Raw genomic sequence first — 4,368 nt, 5'->3', positions numbered from 1 at the left:
GAAGACACAGTTGTTAAAGAAAGCGAATTTCAAGCAGTTCAGGAAACTGAATGAAGGACACTCATCATTAACAGTATTTCAACAAGTTCATACTGTAGTTAAAACTGTACATAGTAAACAAGCGCTCTTCCTTGTGTGATATTCATATTACAATCATATGTTCTACAAACAAAAATAAACACCTGAATCCAGTTGTGCGTAATAATTAACACACAGAAATACATGGACAGACATACGAGTACAAATCGTATAAATATATTACTGTAATCCACAAATTCAAATAATGCACTTTAAATAAAATAAAGGCAGCTTATCTTACATCGCAGCAAGATCCTCATTAAGTCATTTTAATTATCTCTACTGTGTTGTATACTGCACAAGTGTAATCTCTCGTGTGTAGGTTCAATATAAAAAGAATCTAGTAAAGATGCAAAACAGGCCTATGGACACATTTAGCCTTAGAGAAACAGATGCTTTTGTCAACAAAGCACAAGATCTTTTCTACCGAGGCAGATAATTCATTAACCGCTTAAAGAAGCCACATAATGCTCAAAGCCATCAAAAAAGCATTAAGTTGCACCTATTATTTGGACATAGTAATGAAATAAAGAGCCTGTCCAGCTCATTAGAAGTGGCCTTTGCACTCTACGCGGCTTGACCGTACGATGAAAGACTTTGGTTCGAATCTAGTCGCCGACTAGAGGAACATTTTCTAAGCTGTTACTCGACGGTTCCCGAGTTAGTCGATCGCTGGCACGGCAAGCGGGTTTTTTCTCCCGGAAATTCGGGTTTTTCGTTCCGTAAACTCAAAAAAATCGGCCGTCGAATTCATGCTATTTTCAGACAATAAAAAAATTGTGTTAGGGTTAGGGACCACGAGATGGAGGCACTTGCTATCCGCCTTCTGCACTGCGTACCGATTAATTAGTGATAACCTTGGGCTAGCTATCTCTGGTTGGCTACCAGGGGAGATTGAACTGCCCACTCAGTATCCAAAAGTTAGACAGGGCTAAAACGGCCTCGCCTACTCCCTATAAGGGAATAAAAGGCGTTAGCTGATTTTTTTTAATAATGAAATGAAATAATAAAAGACAAAATTGAAGACTTAACCAGAAAGTCTTATCATCGATTAAAAATAACCAAACTGAATTATTTGCACTTCTCTTTTTCCATCACGGCTAAATGCACAAAGATATTAGTAACTGAACTGTACAACGGAAATTTTTCTTCAGTATTAATATTACATTTTATTTCTTTATAATTAATTGTTATCTGAATAACAATACACAAAAATTAAGGCAAAAGCGGTAGTATATAATATTCAATGTGTCTATTTAGGTTGATTTAGTTTGATATCTGACTGACAGATATCAAAAAGTGGCATAAAGGGGGGGGGGATGTGAGTCTGCAATATTTAAGATAACCATTGGTGTACCACTAGGATCAGTGCTTGGTCCACTGTTATTCAATCTGTATATTAATGATATCTGTAAGGATTTGGCAGCAGAACATACAGCTATTTGCTGAAATATAGGTAGGTTAATCTGGAATGCAGTCTTTGCAGAATGATTTGAATAGGCTGGAATTGTGGGCATGGGAAAATGGATGCCAGTCCAATGTCAGCAAATGCAAAGGCATGCACTTTGGCGTGAATAGATCTCCAATATCGTATTATATTGGTGGGATTATGCTAGAAGAAACTGATCAGGCTAAGGATCTTGGAGTGTTAGTAGATAGGAATTTGAAGTTCAGGGGCTATGCAGCAAAGACTGCAAATACAAATCAAAAGATAATTGCAATGCTGAAACGAACTTTGACATGTAAAGATAAAGATGTCATTTTACCTCTTTACAAGGCCTTGATAAGACCTCACTTGGACTATTGTGCGTAGGTCTGGTCTGTGATTCTGATATATTGGAGAGAGTACAAAGGAGAGTGCTAAAAATGAATATCAGGATTGTGGAATACTGATTATGAAGACAGATTGAGAATTTGCAGACTGCAGAAACTAGCAAACAGGAGAAGGAGGCGTGATATAATTGAGACTTACAAACTGCTGAAAGGATCATACGGCATTTCAATTGATGGAATTTATTTCAATTTATTTCATCCTTGGAAGCTGAGAATGAAGGCTGCCAAGAAGGGGGTGGGGCTAGATTTTTCTCTCAGAGGGTGGTGCGTGATTGGAATGAATTGCATTTGGATGTTGTGAGTGCAAGCAGTATGAATGAATTCAAGAATAAGTATGATAGCTGGTGTGTGTAGTATGTGGTCTCCCTCGATGAGTCCCTGACTTCCTGGACGTCTCTCTTAATAATAATAATAATATTCTTTAGTGATAGAGTTTGGAAAAAACATTTCTGTTGAAATAACAAAACATTCTTTTAATTAAAAGATTAATATACTTTTAAGCGAATCTTACTAATGGATAGAAATGTAGAGGGAAAATGCACTGCGCTATGTATACAATAAATCAAAATGTGATGCAGTAGTAAAATTGAGAGTTTTGAAATACAGCAGCATTATTTTGCTTAAACAATTTTACGTTCATACTGATCTGAATATAAAGATGGAATATGATATCCATTCATGAGCTTTGCTTGATAAGAGTCAACAGACATCCCATGGGTAAGATGCATCGCGTGCCATGTAACGAGTCACGAGTTTGTTGCCGGTATAATTTGGAGGAATTTATGCTCCCGAGTCAGTGTAAACGTCCGAGTGAAATAGCTTCGTGAAGAGAACTGACAGAGTTTGTAACAGGCTTTGTGATATGATGCCATGTTACAGGCCTATCTATTCCGCAAATTGTACACATTGCACATTCCCAGGTCAAAAATTTATGATACCATACTAAGATGGAACCGCAGGATGTCAATGCCAAGCTTTCCGAGGTTCTGCAGGCTGGTGAAAAAGATGTAATGATCAGCAGTCATTTCTTCCGGTATGGACTTGAACGGTGAGGATATGCAGCACGTCTGAATAATACTGCAATGATTCTTACACTGAAATATTTTTAAAATAGACTTAACATTTCAACATGCTATGCTGAAATGTTAAGTCTGTAGTCGCATAGTCCATGCACAATGTCGCATAGTGCATGGACTATGCGACATTGTTTGACGAAAATGATGCGGAAAAGCATGGCCGGCTGTGTACATTCCTGATCAAATAGAATACCTTTAGAAAGAATGGAACATAGCTGGAGGACAGCCACTGTTGCTAACAGCGATGTACGGACTGTAATGTTGAAGGATGAAGAATCCAATTTACCCCAATCTTATTATTACGCACTGGAGAAAAGTATGCGTTTATGATAAGGGATAAAAATTAGATTGGAGGTCAGGGGAATGCCCTGACATCAGTGAAGTTTGCGTGATTTAGTTTTCGCTGAAATATAGTTCAGCCCAGTACTTAATATTTCAATAATTGAGTACAAAATGATTTTTTATAAGCTGATGTTCAGAAAAATGCTATGTTATGCGATCCGGATTCTGAAATAATTCAATGATTGTGCAACATACCAACAGTGTGACTGGGTCCTTACTGAATCGGATTAAGAAAATAATAAACTGTAAACAAAGAGAAACGGTCAAAGAGCGATCGGCTTAGCGAGGTATGCGCAAAGAATTACGTTTGAGTTTCCTTAAGATTATTTGTCGCCAATGGTAATTATGCAAAAAACTGCCTACTTTCTAGCGCATCTGAAACTCATTCTAAAACCGTGTTCTCGATCCTCCTCATTCTTCAGATGTTACGCTTAAGTGCACGGTTAACTGAATTCATTTGGCGTGAAGCTGACTGATGATCCAATGAATTCAGTTAAATGATGATGTATTGTCATAGAAGATCGCGCCTTCTATGGCAGTAGGAAAAACAATGCTTGCAGATCGATTATAAAGACCTACATAGCGTCAAAAATAACGTGAAATTCGTACGGTATTTTCAAATACAGCTGAAGGATCTGATTTCAGACGATCGTAGTGGTAAAGTTCTGTTTTTCCATGTCAAACAAAATAGCACACGAAATTAATAAACTATTGTCTGATATCCTTGGCCGCCTCGATGCGAAAATACTAACATAACGTTTATTTAATTATAATAACGTACATGTCATCACTACATGGATTTAGTTTCCGTTTCATTTATATTCCTTACAATACACTTCGTATTCACAATACAGTCTGTGTTGTCTTAATATGAATTCTCCCAACTTGATCCTCGAATACAGTATAAAATTTTATTGATAATAAGTAAAATATAAAACATGCAAATAACCTTTCAAGGAATGCATGTGGAATTAACCTAGAATTTACATTAAAGAAAGAGGGGGAGGGGGGATATTTCAGACTGGAAAAAATAACAGAG

At 37.0% G+C, this 4,368-nt stretch overlaps 1 protein-coding gene across 1 annotated transcript in view; it reads left to right on the top strand.

Annotated features, from left to right (window-relative positions):
• The window catches only part of LOC150095868 (cytochrome P450 4c3-like), a 125,559-nt gene that overhangs the window by 40,737 nt on the left and 80,454 nt on the right, over window positions 1-4,368 (top strand). The window lies entirely within an intron of this gene.

Source organism: Typopeltis vanoorti, chromosome 19, assembly GCF_054136105.1.
Source record: "Typopeltis vanoorti isolate ZY-2024b chromosome 19, IOZ_Tvanoo_1.0, whole genome shotgun sequence".
Taxonomy (NCBI): Eukaryota; Metazoa; Arthropoda; class Arachnida; order Uropygi; family Thelyphonidae; genus Typopeltis; species Typopeltis vanoorti.
This window is presented reverse-complemented; position numbering and strand designations above follow the sequence as displayed.